At 41.6% G+C, this 20,569-nt stretch overlaps 3 long non-coding RNA genes across 5 annotated transcripts in view; 2 read left to right on the top strand and 1 right to left on the bottom strand.

Annotated features, from left to right (window-relative positions):
- The window catches only part of LOC307218041, a 355,464-nt gene extending 342,485 nt beyond the window's left edge, over window positions 1-12,979 (bottom strand). The window contains exon 1 of the long non-coding RNA XR_013839687.1: window positions 12,827-12,979. This is a non-coding gene — a long non-coding RNA (uncharacterized lncRNA). The remainder of the gene's footprint in view (window positions 1-12,826) is intronic.
- LOC307218040 lies at window positions 481-17,779 on the top strand. 3 transcript variants are annotated; one of them, XR_013839685.1, is made up of 5 exons: window positions 481-1,647; window positions 4,220-4,315; window positions 9,353-9,518; window positions 11,512-11,596; window positions 15,184-17,779. It is a non-coding gene; the product is annotated as an uncharacterized lncRNA (long non-coding RNA). The 3 variants fall into 3 exon arrangements; XR_013839686.1 differs by having other exon boundaries at window positions 481-1,733; XR_013839684.1 differs by lacking the exon at window positions 4,220-4,315.
- LOC307218034 lies at window positions 4,327-6,371 on the top strand. Its single transcript, XR_013839672.1, has 2 exons — window positions 4,327-6,136; window positions 6,168-6,371. It is a non-coding gene; the product is annotated as an uncharacterized lncRNA (long non-coding RNA).
- Window positions 17,780-20,569: the final 2,790 nt, after the last annotated feature.

Here is a 20,569-nt window from a genome sequence, read left to right as displayed (position 1 = left end):
GTGCAGTCATATAAAAAACTGTCCACCGAAACACTGTCACAAGGCTAAAATCAAAACTTTCTTTACACAACCCTACACATGGCAGGGACCCATTATACCCAGAGATTACCATGTGTAGTCAATTTAAATTTTGGAGAGTAATAGCACATGTACAAACATGTTGGTGGACAAGGATTTGAAGCTATAAGGAAAATAAACTTGTAGATATGTGGGAAGGAAGAAGGGTAATTATTGGAATCGGAAGGCAATGAAGGATAAAACCCTGTCTACTGAACACCCAGTAGAGTTGGAAAAATAAACGAAAGAAAGATTGCATTCAAAAAGACTCCCCAGAAGCCAAAACAAAGGCTTCTGGATAATTATTTGCTGCTATCTAGTGGTCAGCTACATGCAGTGAAAGCTACTATCCATAACACATCATTTTAATCTCCAACCCATAGAGATCAAGCTTAGATGAATCATAGGATCTTAGAATTGACTGCAAATTTTAATTATTAGTATTAGTAGTAAGCATTTTTACCTACTCTTCAGCTAAAAAGGCTTCCAAAGTGAAACAGCAACATGCATATGGCATGTATAATAGTGAAGCAGGGTCTATTGCTACGATTTGAATTTGAATATGTTGGCTAATTCTAACGATTTACATCTGTCAGTGATGTTTGGGGGATATGGGCAACAGGCCTTTGTAGGTCTAGTTGGGCTTTGGAGCCTTTCCAGTGAACAGACAGATCTCTATGCATGAATACCCTTTTAATTTTATTTTTGTTTTTTGGTGTACTCTCGTCTTCGATAAGGAACTTTATCAAAAGCATTTTGAAAGCCCGGTCAGTGTGTATTAGATTCTCATCATGAAAATGCATCTCACATCTTTAAACATGGTTTTAGCAGATCGACAACTCTAGTAAGTAGAACCACTGTGGCCTCCATCCCCTACCCCATTGGTGAATTGCTGAAAACACAGAGGAAAAAGTATGTGTGCATGTTTCTCGCTTTCAGGTTTTAGGTATTCTTTTATTCTGGGTGGGGTGGGGTGGGGGGCTCTCTGCTAATCCAAGATCACTCTTTCAAAAGTTATTGGAGGAAGAAATTTGGAGGAAAGAACAATAGTAAAAGAAGCAGAAAAAACAAAATTGGAGGTGCAGTAAGAAGGGTCGGGTCGGGTTGGGAGAGTTGAACTGTGATTATTTTGTTGTCTACCTTATGTTCATATCTGAGCTCATTAGTAAACCAATGCTGATGTGGAAAATCTGTTTATTTTTATTTTTTTTAAATAACACTATTGCTTTTCTATTAAGTACAGTAAACTCCATCTGGAATGGAAATGGGAGAAAATTAAATCTCTGTCCTGTTCCTCTCCTCCTCTACCTGTTGGGTCTATTTTATTGCCCTGTCACTCACAGTAGAATCTTGGATTCTTAAGTTAAAAAGTCACGGCTCCGCGTGAATCCGGAAATGCCTTATCAAGGCAGTGAAGTCCACTCTGTACTTATTATCTCTGTGGCGGATCGTGCTGACGTTTCCCGTCTCTGCGTCCCTCAGCCGCCGCCAGGAGGAGCGGCGGGGCGTCGTCAGGTTCTTCTCGCCTTTCCTTGGGATGAGAGCTTCGAGTGGCTGGACTGAAGGCTTCCTGCATTCTGCCGGTTACAGGTCTGTTGCAAGCTATTTTCTGTCAACCTCTCCCCGCCCCATGCTGGTTGTGAAACCCTGGATTGCATCACTGATCTCCCTACATTGCAAGGACAATAATGCTAGATTGCATTAATGGCTGCCATTGTTATTATTATTAGTAGTAGTAGATTTATTTATTTAGTTATTTATTTTCCGCCTTTTTCCCTGGCGGGACTCAAGGTGCCTTTCAACTAAAATACGAAACAGCTGAAAGCATATATTCCTGCAGTAGGAATTTTAAACAATAAGATTATTGTGGGTCACCTTATAAATTAATTTGAGTGGGTCTCCCTTTGAGTAGAACTGGTCTCTCTGACCCCACCTACATGGCAGGGTTGTTGTGAAACACACTCAAGACTCATCCACAAAATCTACTGAAGGAAGCATTTGCAGCACAGATTTTTCTCACATTAAGACCTTTCAGTATGAACTGTCTTTGCTTGTTTTGAAGAGAGGGTGGGAAATGCCTCTGCTAAATCACTGTAAGAAAATAGTCCTGGGTTTCTCAGTTTCTGCTTTTCAGCAGCTATCAGTATTCCAACTCTTACCTTCTAATAGCAATTATATTAAAACCCCAGAAGAAAATCCAAAGTTTCCTCTGCACATCTGTTTGCAGGGTAAACACAAGTCTGTAGTATGCCAAGTGGAGTAATATGCAATATCTCATGCATTTTGGTATGTTTTCATCCCACCTCCTTGCAGCTGTTGTTTCCATTTACCATTTTGCGCTAAATAGTGTGAGGCAGAATTGCTGTGCAAATTTAAGTGAAGTTGAATTGTGTCAACAGCCGTTGGCTGTACTGTACTAATCTAGGCTCCTCCTTTAAAAAAATGTAGCCAGAGTGCTCTTAATATGAGATTTGAGATAACACAGATCACTCTCAAAAGTTCAGGGGTGGTGGCCTGGGAGAGGGCATTCTTTGTGGCAGCCTCCAAGTTGTGGAATTCCACACACCTGGTGGGTCTGGCTTCCTCACTAGATTTCTGGCCTTTAACAACTAACATTGTGTGTTTTCAGGCCCTTCCTATTCTTGTGATTATAATCTGTTTCAGCTGTTTTTAATTTGTTGTAACCTGTGCTCAGACCTTCTAATCAATGGTGGGTAGTACATCTGGTGGTGGTGGTAATAATAATAATAATAATAATAATAATAATAATAATAGCAGCCTTGAATTGGGCAAAGAGGGCTTGGATTTCAGGCCTAAACACAAGTCAGGTGGAGCCATGCAGATACCAACCAAAAGAACAATTCAGCAGCAAGGAACAGCAGTTCACCATCCAGATCTTTTTTGGCTTCAAGACCATATCTTGCTCTTCAAATGATAGCTGGGATCCCAGTGTAACACCTGTCAAACCAACTCCCCTTGCCCCAAGCATCCAGTTAAATTTAAAAATAAAATGAAGTTACTATTATACATGTTTTTGTTGTTTAGATGAAGGGAGTAAGCTCCTTTTTTAGGGGGGAAATTTACTGGGGGGTTTCTCTGTTGCAAGGGGAGTGTACAGTCATGGGAACAGCTTTATTTCTGTTAAATAAATCATGACATGGTGTAATATGTCAAGTTGTTCATCTGAGGTTGTATTTACCTAATTTTAAGAACCTACTAAGGAGTTGATTGTTATTATACCATTATGTAAAACCACAGAATCCAAAGAGGGGGTGCTTTCTTTTTCCCAAGACTATGTGTTTAGCCATTTTTTTAAAAGGGGGTGGATTCTAAGCATCTTATTTTTCTTCTATGAAATGCGAGTTCTTGTGATCATGAGCTTCTTAGATTTTCTTAGACACCCCAAGAGTGTTGAGACCCATAGATTAGAAATAGACGAGCAGTTTAACACCATTCTGAAATCATGGAAATAATCCACTAACCACACTAACCACACCTTCAAATTTGCCTGACTGGCTTTTGTTAGGTAGAGAACAGCTTGGACCCTAGACTATCAAGGAAATGCTGCTCTTTTCCCCCCAGACAGGGCATATTCAGTGGTAGGAGGGTAGCTTACCTGGCAGGTGAGAATGGATTGAAAATGGACTTGGGTAGGTTTGTCTGTTTCTTCTGTTCTGGAGGCTGTTATGTTGTTCTCTACTTTCCGGGTTTTTTCTGTTGGACACTTTTCTAAGTAAAGCTACACAGCAAGGGACCTATACTCTGTAGATCCATGACTATGTCCCAGCACTGAGGGAGGGTTCTCTCTCCCAGTCAGGGCATGGCAGATACCTGATTTCTGCAAGTCCTGTTTTCTGAAGTGGGAAGAGAAACCCAGACAACCCTTACCACTGTAGAAAAGGAATTCCTCACTGGTAAAACCAATCCCCCCTTTTTTTGTCTGGTTCCCAACCTCCAATTAGTGGAACATCTGCCATTGCAACTCAAGAGATACTTGCTGAGACTGAGAACCAGTTTTTAAAGTACATCATGCCGCATAACTAGAAAAAAAGCTGGAAAAGCTGTTTGCCTGTTGTCATGGTTAGTTCAAACAAATTTTAGTGAAAATATTGCAGATTCCAACAAAATTCTAGAATTCATTTTCCCAAGGACTATATTTCAGGTTAACAGTTCTGACTGGAGAGGTGCTGTTATCAGGTTTCTCATCCTATTTAATAACGAACTGAGGATGATACCAAAGAAGGCTGCAGAACCACAGGTGTGTGCAAAGTTCCATAAATTGTTAACACTTGAATGTGAAAGCTTCTGAAAACACAAATAGCATTTTTGGGAAAGTGGGCCTTGGATTCAGTTCCAATAGCACTAATCTGTTTTTCAGATTAAAATTGTATCCCTCCCCCCAGCAGCTATTGCAAAAAAGAAAAAAGGAAGTATATTTTTGTTTGCATCTCCTTAGAAACTTGGGGAAATGTGCACACATATTGGAAGGAGACAACAAATTCAGTTTTGTATTATTTTGCAATAGAATTCATTTACTTTAATAGGCACCATCATTCTCAATGTGATTTTACATTCCAGAAAAAAATATAAAGAAAAATAAAATGGAGTTTGGGGAATGGATGGTGTTGCAAAACTGAATGATTTGTAAACTACATACAAAGCACACATTTTTACAAAAGTAAAACAGCAGTGCCAAATAGTGTTAGTTTATATCACAGGTTTAAATATTTCTGCTGATTTCATTTTGCATTTTCTGCACGTAGCAGAATTTACAAATTATTTTTTTTATTTGCTTAACAAAATTTATATGCTGCTTCATTGTTGTGAAAAGAGAGAGGAAGAAACCTCTTAATTTTTACCATATTACATCAGACCAAATGTCTTTCTTGTACAAAGATCTCTCTGGCTCAATCTGCACATTACATTTTAAACCATAGTTAAAAAGAGTATGGTTTAATGGAAAGCTGCAGAGTGCTGGTACATGCTACTCCAAAGTCCCCGTGCTCCTGTCGTACAGCAGATGAGCCAGGGTCTGCATTGCGTTTGTTTAGCTCCAAACAACTACCAGGGTTTGTTCTTAGCTTATTGCTCATGATTTGTTTAGAGACAAACCAACCACAAGTCCAGCTCTGGACAGGACAACACAAGCTTATTTTTTTTATGACATGGCTGGAGGGGGGGGGGAGTGCTGTGGGAACTTTGAGCAATGGGAACATTGAGGTGACATTAAGCCTCTGCAGCAGATTAAAGTAAGCAAACAAATACTTTATGTTTGTAAATGTTTTCTATTATAACATAGGACAATTTTCAGTAAAAACCAACAACTCAACGAAAGTGTAACAAAAAAGAGTTAAAAATACAGCAGTAAAGTTAAACAGGAAAAGCCTGGGTAAATAAAAAGGTTAACTGACATTCCACAAAGTGGAGGTTTGATGGGCCTCTTTAGGGCATTATAGTTGTTTTATTTTCAATTCTGTTCCTTATAAATATTACCAAATGGAATATAAAAATGATTTGGCTGAGTGAGCAGCCCTAACTTTGCGTCTGCTGCCTGTCAGCAGTAGTGCATGATTCAAAATACTGGTGCTATTTTGGTTTTACACAGGACATTTCCATACTATTTTTTACTGCTAAGAATTTGGACAACATTCATTCAAAACTTTTGTATTCCCATGTTCTCCCCCCCCCCAAGTATTTGTCATGTTTTTGTTTTTAAATTCTCTTGCAGTTGCAGCATAGTTGTTTCTGGTACAAACCGACTACAGTGCTTCTCTCATTTGATGCAGAGGAATGGTCAGTGACATGTCTAGTCCACCATCATGTACCGTATTGGCCTGAATATAAGCCACACGTTTTTCCAATTTCAGACCCTGAGCAGTTAAAAGTGTGGCTTATATCCACAACTTTTTACCATACGCTGCCTAGTTGCTTGGCGGTAGGGGTGGGGGGAGTGGCTCGCCTGCCTCCCAGGTAGCTGACAGTGCACACTCCCTAGATGTTTGGTAGTTGGGGGAGCGGCGTGCCCACCTCCCAGTTGGCTGGTGGCACACGCTCCCTAGCTGCTGGGGGGGGGGGGATGGTGTGCCCGCCTCCCAGCTGGTGGGGGGGAGCGTGTCAGGCCAACCAGCTAGGGAGCGTGCGGCATATATGCGGGCCAATATGGTATTACCTGCCTCAAGCCATTTTCGAAGTCTATCCAATCTGTGAGTGAAACTGGCTTGTCCAGCATTAAATATATATTTATTATGCATATAATAATGGAAATGATATTGAAGGGAGGGGGTGCATGAAACGAGGTAGTCAAAACAAGGTGGAAATAATAATAAGCCTCAAGGAATAATCTAGCCCCAATGTTTGCGTATTAACATTTTTTATAGTTCTACTAATAGGGCTGGATTAGTAGAACACTTTGAAGTCTACAGGCAGAATAACAGTGCTATCATCTCCAACTACTCCAGCTAGAGGATTTAGACAGTGAAGCCCACAGATATCTATTGCAATGGAACTTACAAATAGTTACTGCAATATCTGCCCACACAAGAGACACAAAACCAATAGTCATATCATTGTCTCAAAGGCATCTCTTCATAGAGCTTTTTCAGCTGAGAGCATCTTTAAACCACACTCTGCATATGCATTGCAGTTGCTTTTCCCCCTACATCATAACCGATTTCAAATGGTGCTAGACAAAAACTAAGACTCTGAACACCAAGAGAAATCGGTCAGCCTGTGTAAGAGATGTTTTTTCCAGTTCCATATTGGCTGTTAAGAGTACTTGCAAGTTGTTCAGATCATAGCCTATGAAACTTTGAACAATGGTCATATTAGTCAATGCATCTTATTAGTCCATGCAATACTAGGTATTTACTTTGAAAGAGTTTGGAAGAAGCTGGCCTAAAAAACATGGTTATAGTACTACTGCTCAATAAATGTTCTGTTCCTAATTATATGACTTATCACCATCAACATTCAAATAGCCAAAAGTAAAATATAAATTTCCCACATTACTATTGGTACTTAAGCATGCACTAATTTGAAGCAAAAAGAAGGATGTTATATTCAAAATTTCCTCACTTTTATATTTTTATGGAATAACCATTGAAGTTGCATGCAACAGTGTTTTTAGTGTGAAAGCTGATGGAATTCAAATAACTATGGCAGGAAAATGAAAGGTGGAGAAATTAATGCAAATAAAATAATGTAAATTAACAGAATCCTTTCTAGATTAGAGAAGTGGCAGTGGTCCTGAATAGCACGGACCAAGGGAGATTGAACAGAGAAATGGCAAAAAGTTAGCCATATTTTATGGCGTATAACTGTAATGCTGCAATCTGACACCTAGCCAGAAGGTGGCTAAGGGTTCTTCAGAGTGTTCATAACTGCTGTTCCACCAGCAAGGCAGCACATATACCCCCAGAAAAGTCCCCAGTACACCTGTGGAAAGCTCTGCATAGATGTACTGCTTTTGATGGGGTGGAAAAGGGTTGACCAGGTGTCTCTGGATCCCAACCCCCCTTCATAGGAAGTTCCACCATAGACTGCTTCCCCCAAGCCCAATTTCTTTGCATGTCTCACTAAGTGCCGTGGGCTCTCCATTTGCAGCTTTCACTGCTGCATGCAAGCAGTAGAATGGCATCCATTCTGTACTACAATGCATTTTCTTGTACTCTAGGCATAACTTAAGCTACATCTTTAAACATGATCTCTTACTGAGACACAGAGAAAGACATGTGAATGTTACCAAATTAAATCTGGTGACTACTGTGCTCTTGCTTCCTGTTCTTCTCTGGATCCAGTGCTGTAATTCTTGCTCCTAGAACACTGATTTCAAATGGTGCTAGATACAAAGATGGGAAAATCTAAGCCACCATGTGAAACCAGCTTCCAGAGGAAGACACACTCTTGTGCTGGTACCATCTTCAGAATCCAAGCACTGTAAAGAAAGTTGCTCTTCAAGTTTCCTAGAAGGAAAGGCCTACTTTTTGGTTTAGCATGTGCTCTACTTTCACTGTAATAAAACAAATGCTGAAAATATGAACTTAAATGTATGCCAACATTCTATTATGCATAAAACCTGAAGAATCCAGAGTATTTTATAAGGTAAATATGCTAGCATTTGAAAGCAAGAAAAAGATACCCCAAAACATTTTATCCATTAAAGTTTTCATTTTCTTCTTTACCTATTTGTATAGTAAGAAAAGATCTGTTATTTTACATAGTTTAATGTTAATGGATGGCTATGTTTCTTACTTGCATTAAACCTTATCTTATTAACAGTCTGGCCATTTTAGCTAATCACTGAAGTCAATGGAGCAAGTAAGCTACATCACAATTAAGTCCTCATTACTACCCCTTTTGAGGAGAGGCAAGGAAAGTCCCAAGTAATTCCCCCATTTTTGGAACACTTGATTTCCTCCACCCTCTTCCCCTACTGTACCAAATGTCTTGTGATCTTTTCACTGGTTTTACCCTTTGCCATATCTACTGATACTTATTTTTTGCAGTTTTTCTATGAGGGGTGTTCTTCTTACTTTTTATTGCTGGTGATATTTTACCTAATCTTAGTCCCTGCTCAATCTCATTTCCTAATACTATTGCTGTCCAATGACACTCACTGGCATATTTTGGCTTTAACTGCCATTCAGCAGTAAATGAAACAATTATTTTACACAGTTTTAATCCCAGTTTTTGTCATTGTTTGCTCTTACTGAGACAGGTAACTCTTCATTTGAGTTACTTCTACCACTCTTTAGTTAATCTGCTTGCCCTTTTCCCACTCATTTCATGTTACAGAGCATGGTCGTGCTTGTAGTTACTTTCCCCCCCCTTCTTACCAGTTTCATATTCTCTCCCCACTCCCCCCGCCTCTCATTTCTTTGTGCATTTCAAAGTTTGTGGTACTCATATCTTTCCATATTCTATTCTCTGCATTACTCTTGTTCTTTGGCTCATAGCTAATTCCTTCCCCTCTCTTATTCTTGGACCTTTTAATTCTTATATTGATTATTTTGCTTATTCTTCTCTTCACCATTCTCTGTATCTTCTTGATACAAATGTTCTTAATTACTCCAAAAGTGGCAAATTACTCTGCCGGTCAGGGCGGAAATTCGCACATCTTGCCATGCTACTTCAGGAAGCCAGTTTTGTTGGGTGTGACAGGCCTGCCGCCTCCTCTTATAACATAGTTCTAGCCACTGAAGCCCAAGAGGCAGGAAATGATGCAGCTTCAAGCAGAAAGGGTTGATGCTTTCTTCCCCCATTAACTGCCCTATCATACTCTGTTCTCATTTTACAGGGTCAGGAGACTTGAGAGAACCAAATACAAGACTTGCAGAGAGCACCAAGGGCCTGAGAACATGCTGTCCCTTGGGGCTCTACCTTTATCCTTTGACCCTGGGAAAGAACAGCTTGTGAAGGACAGATAGAAACCAGGGCACACAGAGAAACCAATGAGGGAACAGGTATCCACCCTTTGTCTTTATTTCTTGCTAACCCTCTTACTGACTGCTGTTCTCCTGCAGCTTTTGTAATCTTCATTGTATGCTCCAGTTAATACCGAAGTTTAAATCCTGAACATCTGCCATAAAGGTTGGTGGACCCCCAATATTTTTGTTTTACACCAGCGTGTCTGGCAGCAGTCCTATGGTCCTCTTGCTCTCTCCTGGAGTGAGCCACCAGCACCCAACCACACACTAATACATAGTTTGTTGATGAAACTTCAAGGATTCATTCTTCATTACTGTTGTGTGTTGCCACCACTTTATTTCTTCTTTTGTCTCTTCTACTTATTTTCAACCTACTTTGTGTTCTCAGTTCTCCTGTATTCACAAACCATCCTCTTCACCCTCTCCTGCCTTGGTTTCTTACTCAACATCATAGATTGTTTTTAACATGTTGGGGTGCCTCAAGAGGCAATTCTGAAAGGCAGCCTATAAATACATAAAATAAGTATATCTCCTCCTGTTGATTCCTCTTAAGCGATCTTTTTAATCTTTTGGATTGGTCCTTAAGCAGCTATCATTTCTTCTGTTTCAAAAAATTAGTGTTTGGATCCCATCTTTCTATTTCTCTTAAATTCCTTTCAAAGCTGCCTGAGGTTGTTTATTCTAATGTAAAATCCAACATGATCATTTTTAGTTTGCTTTCTGTCCTCATTTTACAGTTACTGCCCTGCATGTAAATCCACAGCATCTTACACTATCCCCCCCTCTTGTGGATTTGATCCTGTAGGTCATGCCTTGCTTTAGTAATCTCTTCACTCATTCACTTTTATCGTTTCTGTTCTTTCTTGACTTCACTATTTTTCCTGTTGCTCCTGCTGTTTAATTTTACGTTGTAAGTCCCTGAGCCAGGATCCTTTCTTGTTGTTACTCTTTAAAGTGCTATGTATACTGACTGCACTGCATAATAATAGTAAAAATGAAACAATACTTCCTTAACAATATTACAACTATGCTGAATCCCTAAAAATGTATTTAGTTTATTTATGATTACTGGGATTTTATTTGGTTTCCCAATTTCTTTGGTCCAGCCATTAATGCCTATCTTGAGTTCTTCAGGTTACTTCTTCTTTCCTCTCATTTGGACCGTCTTTCTCCTTTGCTTGCATAGTCTCTCTCTTCTTTACAAAATTACGTTTCCTTTATTTATGTTTAAGTGTCTCCATAATCTTAGACACCTCTCATCTGTGTATTCCTTCTCAGTCTATTAAAATACTACTTTTCTTCTTTAATTTCATTTCTCATGCACTATTTATTTTAATCTCTCTGCTGCAAATGCCAGGAATGTTCATTCACCATCCACAATTTGCTTGTTCAGTTCCTGCATTAGAAGTTAGTAAAAAATGATAGTAATTATTGAATAACAGAGTTATATTTACAGTTGCTTTTACTTTGTGCATTGTGTTTTGATTGAAAGCTAGCAAAAATCAGTATTGCTGCAATAAAATCTCTTCCAGATAAGGGGACTAAGACATCCAGTGTAGAAGTCCAGGCAGTGAGTAGCTATTTAGCTGCAATCCAAATCTAAAACTGCTTACCTTCCCGCCAGAGTGGTACCTATTTATCTACTTGCACTTTGACGTGCTTTCGAACTGCTAGGTGGGCGTTTCCGTGTGCTGCTCTGGTTCGCCAGAAGCGGCTTAGTCATGCTGGCCACATTACCTGGAAGCTGTCTGCGGACAAACGTCGGCTCCCTCAGCCAATAAAGCGAGATGAGTGCCACAACCCCAGAGTCGGTCATGACTGGACCTAATGGTCAGGGGTCCCTTTACCTTTTAAATCTTAACTCCTTTTAAAGTTACTCCTTTGAGGTAAGTGAGTCCCTAGCAACCTCTTTTCCTTTGGAAAACAGACCGGTTCAATACTTAACTATAATACTTCCTTATTGGGCTGCAAAGCACCTGCATTTAAAGATCAAGTCATTAATTTTTATGTTGACACTTTTTTCTTGCAGGTGCCATGTCATCAGCTTTATATAGGAGTTTTTGCTGAGGTGCAATCAGCACAGAAGGGAGTGGCCTGACCTTCCTACCCTACAGGTATGGGCTTATTTTGTCCAGCATCTGCACCACCCGATTGGATCCAGCTTCTGTAGTACAGACAGCTGTTTTTACCATGATGGATGCATTAAAATTAGATGTAGCTAGTTCTGGATCATCATCAAACATTCACTATGCTTGGCTGCAGGATACTTGGGCTACTTACACATTAGCAGCTTAAAACACAGCAAGGTCATTTCCTCACTGCGTTTCAAGTTGTGTTACCTATTTGTTTTGCCACTCCTGCAACTGCCCCAATGGCTGTCTCCAATATACACACCTCACCTTAACTACAAAGCAAACGTGGCATAACTTCTCCTTTTGGACTGAAGCTGGTTTGAGGGTAAACACATCAAACAGTATTTCTCAGGAAAGTACACCATTAGAAAATGGTGGCGATATTGCCTTCCCTTTGCTAGTCTGTCTGACTTCACCTAGCCTTGGCATGGAGTAGTTTGGTTGGCTAAATGCATTTTGCTTATAGATAGCTTTGTCAGGTTTGAGGACCAGCAACACAGTGAAGGTGCTGACTATCAAATGGAGAACTGACATGTGATTTATTCTCATGCAATCAACTTGGTATGCTTTCCTGTGGCTGAGTAGAAGGATTCAGTGGGTAGCCAGGGGTGGTTCTACCTGGCTTGTTAGAAGCAGCAGTGGCATGGTGCAATAAAGTTTTGGCTAGCTGAGCTGCCTGGACTGGTGCCACAGCCACTGCATGTAGCTCATCTTTTGTGCTTTTTGCATACAAGTCAGGCATAGCCATTCTTCCGTGTCTTTTGTGCACACAGACATATTTAGATTTCCCCTTTGAATGTCAGGTTACAGCTTATTCATATGGAGTACTTTAGGTTTTAGGAGAGTATCAGATAAATCACTTAAGTTGCTAACTTCATTCCATCAATGCAGAATTATGAAGGGACCCTTCTGAACCAGCTGTAATGTGGCGATTTGAAAAAGAGGTTTTGGCATTGTTACCAGTGTTAACTTTCTGTTGATCCCATCACTGTTCTTGATGTATCAGTTTCTTGATGGTCTCTTATAAATTGACCATAGGCTCATACGTCAATTTTTGTAGGGCACCTAGTGACAGTAATACACACAGTAAAACTTAAAAAGTTGTGAATAATTTAAATGTTTTGTAACCAGCTCCTCCTACTTTTTCATCTGATGAAGCACCTTCCCCTCTCCACACTCTAATGGAGTACCGCATTTTTCGCTCTATAAGACACACTTTTTCCCTCCTAAAAAGTAAGGGGAAATATGTGTGCGTCTTATGGAGTGAATGCAGGCTGCGCAGCTATCCCAAAGCCACAACAGCTAGAGGGAGCGCTGCACAGCTGTTCTAGCTTCTGGCTTAGCCGCGTGAAGCCTCCGCAGGGCACGGGGAGCCTTCATCCCTGTGCCCTGCAGAGGCTTTGCAGGGCTATCCCTGGCTTTTGCAGGAGGTGGGGGAAGGGACAGAGCACAAAGCTCTGTCCCTTCCTCCACCTCCCAGAAAAGCCCCCAAGAGTCGCGCTCCTTTTAAAGAGCCGCATAGAGCATGTGTGTGGCTCTTGGGGGCTTTTCTGGGAGGTGGAGGTGACAGGCTGCCCTTCTCCCTCCTTGGGGACAAGCCTGCAAGTGTCACACACACACTCCTCGCGGCTCGTGAAAGGGAGAGCTGAGCAGAGCCTGGGATGCATACAGGCTCTGCTCAGCGCTCCCTTTAAATAATTTTTTTCTTGCATTCCCTCCCCCTCTAAAAACTAGGTGCATCTTATGGTCAGGTGCGTCTTATGGAGCAAAAAATATGTTATTTCTGTTATCTACCCTGTCATTTTAGTTAAATTAAATTTATTTAGGCTGCAGTCTACACGCTGCTTATCCTCACATGGCTGCAAACATACTATTGTTAATTTGGAATTGGGGGAACTGATTTGTCCAACTGATGTTGGACTACAACTCCCATCATACATGACCATTGGCCTTGCAGGCTAGGGATGATGGGAGTTGCAAGTTAGGCTGCAGTCCAACCCTCACTTATTCCAAGCTGGGGGGCGGGGCTGGATTGAGCAGAGGCATTTCTACGCTTGCTTCTACCACTGCCGACCCCCTCCTCCTTCCACCTGCCACATGTAAGCAGAAGGCTCATTAGCATTATCTCTGCCAACAGAGTCCTGCAAATGGCCCTAAAATGGGCAATTCCAGGAGTAGGGCTGAGCCACCCTGTTTCAATTGTTTGTGGATGGCATTGTGTGTGATCTGCAGTTTTATACTTACTAACAATGAAGGTAGCCATCCTTGTATCAGTACAAGCATTGGTATTTCAGCTACTTGAAACTTGAGGAGCAAAACTAATGGAATCTGAAACATTTCTCGTCCTTAGATTTAGTCAGCAAAGATACGTGACAGCTTTCCACTCGAGCTGTAACAGCAAGGTATAGCCAACCTATGGAGTAAGGAAGAATAATGCCTATTATGATTTTTTGATAACACTGTCAGTATAAATTATAAATTGCACTTTTCAGATCAACATAACCCAAACAAAGAATTCTCTACCACAGAGACAAATCTTTAAACAGCTATATGTATGCATTTGAGAACCCTATCCTATCAGATTTGTGTGCACAAGTGTATGACGTCTATATTACTTGTTACTACTGCAGGAAACACTACATTTTTTTCCTGCAGCAGTCATATATGGAACTTAAAAATAGTATTTTAACTACCTAGAGATAATATGGGATATCTCAGACTGAAAATTCATGAGAGACAGTATAGAGCAAGCTTCCTCAACCTCGGCCCTCCAGCTGTTTTGAGACTACAATTCCCATAATCCCTGACCACTGGTCCTGCTAGCCAGGGATCATGGGAGTTGTAGGCCAAAAACATCTGGAGGGCCGAGGCTGAGGAAGCCTGGTATAGAGGTTACTTTAAAATATAAAGAAGCCAAGCCGAGTGAACAATAATCTGGATGCTCTGGTGATTAGTAAACTCAGACAAACTAAAAAGAGCCAACTTCTCTTTTAATAGCATGACAAAAGATGAAATACTCTATATGGCAGGTTTTCAAAGTAAAAACAGGAGGAGGAAGGCAAATTATTGGATATTATACAAATCTCAAGACAAGTGCCCTTTTCCTAGTAGGGTGTTAAGGACAGTAGAGATTACATGGCTTTAAACTTGTTAGCATGAAACATCTCCCTTTGGCATACATAAAAGCTTTTATCAAGCTCCTTATCAGCACTGGAGGTTGTATAAAAGGTGCTTGGAGGCTATATTTAAAACCACCAATCTTCAGACAGATGGCATTTTTAAAGAACCAAACAATTTCCATGAAGCAATGTTTTAATTTCACCTTGCAAACTACAGTTATTAGCAAATAGTGTTCGTTTTTTCTTTTTAATACTCATAGCAAGCTGCCAGCTCTTTCACTCTCTTCCCCGCCCTCCACCAAGTCCTTTTAAGGACAAGTAAAATGTCAACATGAACCAGGCGATGGTGCCTTCCTGGACTTCTACCACATATGCAAATTAACATGCTGCCACGTAAGATGTTTTGTAACAGCTATGTAGTACCTCATTTTTCCTCTTTAATTGAAATAGGACCAGCTGGAGAGATTATGAAACACAAGGACTCTGTGCTCTATTATTGTGTTTGTGGCTGAAATGCCGTAATAAGGCATTGGAAAAAGAAATGAAGCGAAAGCTTATCGTAAGCATCCACATTTTCCTCCTGAGGACTTTCAGTGCAGCACTCCTAGAGGAAACTACTCTCTGGCAAGTGTGGAAAACACAGAATATTAAATGAGAGGTTGTTTATAATTAACATAGTACTGGTAAGAGCACCCAAACCCATCAAGTGGCTGGTTCTTAAGTTATCTAGAATGGTTACAGCTTTCCTTTGGCTGCTTTCCATACAGTTCTGGGAAGACCAGTCACAGGAAAACCACATGGGAGGGGTGAATGATGCAGTTACTTCCTGTGCTCTTCCCTTCACCTCTCCTGAGTCTGGCTGCTGTAGTATAGGGAGATAAGCATGCCATATGTCCCTCCCCCACGAATGGATATTTTGCGTTTAATTTTATACTCTGTACACAACTTAGGGTGCAATTTGTAGAAACAAACACCTGACAGAAAGTACAGTTGACTTGCAACCTGCACACGTTTAACTTGTGCAATTATAGCTTTACATGTTTGGCAGCTTGGCAGCATGCAATCGCACAAATTAAGCACTCCCATGCAAGGCAGAGAGCTTGAAAGCTCTTTCTACACCACATTTTCCCACTGCAGAAAACTTTAAGCTCTCTGCCTTGCTTCCCAGGCTCTGGAAAAGTCTCACCAGGACTCTGGGCTTAAAAACTCTCTGCCTTGCATGGGGGGCAAGATCTGTTCAGTGTGCCAGCTCCAGAAAGGTAGGAATGGTCACCAGTGCTTTTTTTCTGGGGGTACTCAAGGGTCCGCCATACCGGCATCTTTTTTCTAGAAGGAAAACACTGATGGTCACACATGTTCAGTTGTGGGGTTGTTCTGGCTATAAGCAATTTCGCACAGTCCCTGGAACCTAACCCTCATGCAAGTTGTCTATATTAAAAATGACTACACACTGTTTATAATATAACATCGTTAACCAAAATATAAATATTTGTAGACCAACTAGGAAATAGGCACAAATGAATACAATCTAGAGACACTGCTTTTTCTTCTCCAGTAGATCACTTAGCAGCAGCTGAGAGCTGTGATACCAGCCTGTTTCCTGGACCAGGTGCTTCTTAAACTGATTCAGCAAGACACATTCTTAAGCAAGAATGCCCATTAAAGATCTCTTAATACACATTAGTTATGTTAAGGACTACTGAATATACACCCTTGCTTCATAGGTGGACCATAGGGATTCTAGGATTTAAAAAAAGAACAAGACTGAAATAAGCTTACCCTCAGGCATCATTCCACTGAGGAAAAGAAGCACCCAATAAGCTAACAATAAGTGATCTACATAGTTTTTGTCTAATAATTGCATCAGTCAGTTGACCAAGATGGCTCTTAATAACTTCATTTATGGACAGGAGACGACTTGTTTGCTAGGTCCAAGAGAACAGGCTTATTCAACCCCTTCACTGCTGTTCTTCCAGCTATAATGTACTAAACATGCCATAGGACGTTATTCACAGGCTTCTACCTGTAGGTCAGCTCACATTCTTTCCTGTTCACAGCAAGATAATCAGCACTGGGCTATTTTACCTTTGCCTAGAGCTAAATAACATTTCATACTCAACAGGTACATAGTTTACTGGTGACTCAACAACTGAAAGCCTTTTTCTTCCTCAACAAAATGTTTCATAATGATTGGCTGAAATGTGTTAGATGTTTCAGAGTTAACCTAGCATTCCTGAAATGGTGGTCCAGGAGCAGATTACAGAGGATTTGCTAATATGACAACAGGGAGCAATGCAGCTTAAGGGCAAAACTGTGTGTCTCTGAAGCCCGGGAATCCCACAGTAGGACCCTTTTGATTTTATTGATGGGTGATATTTGCTAGAGAGATACTTCTTGTGTACCACAGTCATAACTACTGTACATATCCAAATCTATGTTTTCAGTTCCAGTGAATTCAATGGGAAAACTTGTTTCCTTAGAGATCTTTTTAATACAACATAAATGGAAACTAGCAGAACTAGAATGAAGGTATCACTCACTTGCATTTTCTTAAATTTTAAATCCCACCGTTTTTACATCATGGATCCCAAAGTGGCACGCATACAGTTCCCAGGAGCTTTCCCATTCAGGTACCAGATGCACCCAGATCTGCTCTGTTTCAGCAAAGTGGTGGCCTCATGAGCCTTCAGACCATACCCAGGGACATATGCATAGTTGGTCTTCCGAATCTCAGTCTAAATGAAAGGGTAGGAGGTGGGGAGCCACAAAAATCACCTTATTCAAGGGCACAGAAATGAATGAAGAAGAGTGGAGTTATCTTTTATCATTTTCTTGCTGCAGAGGCTGCACTACTATTGTTCTCATTGCAGAGAACTAAACAACAACAACAACAACAACAACAACAACAACAACAACAGAGAAGCATGCATGATTCCTCTTTGCCCTAATATTATTTACCCCCATCTGTTTTCTCTCTTACACTCTCCAACAGTGATTCCAACTAGAGGCAGGCAGCACAAATTGACAATAAAGGGCAAAGAAAATATACAGTCGTACCTCGTTTTGTGGCTGGGATCCGTTCCAGAGCCCCGGCCGCTAGCCAAAAAGGATGCAGGGCAAAGCGCCACAGCTGCGTATGCGCGCAGAGTGGTTCACACTTCTGTGCATAGTGTGATTTATTGCTTCTGCGCATGTGTGAGCAGCAAACCCGGAAGTAACCTGTTCTGGTACTTCTGGGTTTGCCGCAGACATTTGCCGGAATGGATGCTAGACAAGGCGGATGTTTGCGGAGGTATTACTGTAGCTATGGAAGGATTGTGGAAGCCTTACAATTAATTGTTCACATTCCACACAGCCAAGATCTACCCACCCTGATTGCCCTAAACTTCCACTGCTCCTCCCCACCCCACTGATCCCTTCTTCCCCAGCCACGCCCTTGACCCATGAGCTCCAGAGACAATGAGGAGTTGCCCCAACCCACCACCACCAGCAGCACCACCGTTTCCAGGTCTCTGCCGTTTCAGGGACAACTAGCCCTTCATTTCCTCCTTCCTGGCACTGAGGGGCAGGGACAGCACTGGATTTAAGGCAGTGTGACCGGTTTGCTTGCACTGGGCTGAAGGACAACCTTTTCAAAGCCCAGTAAGCACTTGCCCAGCTTTGAGGAGGTGACATGACTGATCTGACAGGATCTTAGAGCCCTCCTACCTCCTTTCCATGGGACGCAGGTGGCGCTGTGGGTTAAAGCCTCAGCGCCTAGGGCTTGCCGATCGAAAGGTCGGCGGTTCGAATCCCTGCGGCGGGGTGCGCTCCCGCTGCTCGGTCCCAGCGCCTGCAGTTCGAAAGCACCTCCGAGTGCAAGTAGATAAATAGGGACCGCTTACCAGCGGGAAGGTAAACGGCGTTTCCGTGTGCGGCTCTGGCTCTGGCTCTGGCCAGAGCAGCGATGTCACGCTGGCCACGTGACCCGGAAGTGTCTCCGGACAGCGCTGGCCCCTGGCCTCTTAAGTGAGATGGGCGCACAACCCCAGAGTCTGTCAAGACTGGCCCGTACGGGCAGGGGTACCTTTACCTTTACCTTTACCTCCTTTCCACAGCTGGGAAAGCACTAACTAGGTTTTGGGAAAGAGACACAAGGACTCAGACCTTGTCAGAGCCCTCATACCTCCTTCCTAGAGCTGCTCCTGCCCCAGGAGTCGCTTCCTGTTCCCTGCCTTGCCAGGGGCTGCCAAAAAACACCTTGCTGGCCAGCAGAGCATTGGACCACCCTTCTATAAAGAGTAAAATGTTACTTTGCTCAAATGGCTGCATATGGAGATTCTTTTTTAAAAGTTCACTCAGTTCTGACAAAAAGAACACATCGGCTATTAAGTGAGATGAGTCATACATTTTCGGATTGCTAGATGTATTATTGAAAGGAACCTGAATCAACACGAATCCATTTTGTTTCCTTCAGGAAAGCCTGCCAAATTCTGGTCAGCCAGTGCTGAGAAGAGATAGTCTACTGTTTCACTAGCTATTCCTCCTAAATCAAACAAGAGGTAGTCAAGCATGCCGGAAAAGCAAGATAATCATTCCACACAAGCCAATGAGCCATCACAGTAAGATTCTACTCTGTGCTGTGAGAACAAACAAATGGTTCCATGATGCTATTCCGCATGCAGCCATTTGAGCAAAGTAACATGTTGGCAATGTGTTAATTCTGGTGAGGTCCAGAAAACCATAATCTCAGTTGTGTTGGAGACAGTCATGTACACACTGCGTTAAAGAAAAAGAGATATCACCCAGCTGTTTCGATGTACTCTTTCTCTTCAGTTATTCTTGAAGTGCAAGGACACAGACCATGATAACATGTGAAATGGGTGTTCCTGGATGTGACATCATTCTGCCTAATAATTCAAGTGGCAAATGCTGATAGAAACATAGCCACTAAAAAACAAGATGAAGGTATCCTCATACTTGGGAATACTGTGAGCTTTGCAGAATTCCAAAAACAAACAAACAACCCCCCCAAAAGCCCAATACAACCAACCCTGTTGAAAAATGTAACCAGGCAAGCTCCCACCAGCCCCGTCAATAAGGACTGAATATGCTCACTAGCCATGGAGTGTAGAATGAGAGTTGGAAAGTATGAAATGGGTGTGGCACCAGCTGCGTTAGCTTACAGAATCCTGGGAGATGGCATGGCTAGTTGGTGAAACCCTCTATAGGGGCAGCTGCGCTAGAAAGTGAGGCTACAATCCAATGTTTTCTTGCTGGTACCACTTGTCATCTTTTGAAACTGAGGCTGTATTCACACACCCATTTACTGAGCACTCACTGCATTTCTAGTGCTGGGTTTTTAACGCATGTTCACACCACATCATCCATAACATATACCGGTATATCTTGTACTTTGTTCTAGGATGCTAATGTTTGATGCTTTATTTCTCAAACCAGCTTCACAACCATGTGAGCCCTTAAGCTGATATGAACAGTTCAGGTGGGGGGGGGAGCTGTGAAACACAGTGAAAAATAACACTTCTGTGCTCTAAGGCAGTAATGTGAACACATCCTAATTCTCTGTTCTGATTCCATTAAGCTCTGTCTGTAATTAAGTACCAAAGCCCAATTTTCTATTGTTCTGACTGGTCATTGTCTAATCCATGCTCTGTTTACTTGAGCTTTATGTCGCAACTTCTACCGCACTTCCTACCCTCACTCTCTCCTTTGCTCTTTCATCTTTCCTGTGGCACAGCTGTCAGGCTACATCCCTGTCTTCTAATCATTAGCAAGAATGTACAATAGGAGCTGAAATAAGCAGTCACTCCAACAATGTGCTATAGAAATACAGTAT

The sequence above is a fragment of the Podarcis cretensis genome (genome assembly GCF_951804945.1).
Source record: "Podarcis cretensis genome assembly, chromosome: 6".
Taxonomy (NCBI): Eukaryota; Metazoa; Chordata; class Lepidosauria; order Squamata; family Lacertidae; genus Podarcis; species Podarcis cretensis.
This window is presented reverse-complemented; position numbering and strand designations above follow the sequence as displayed.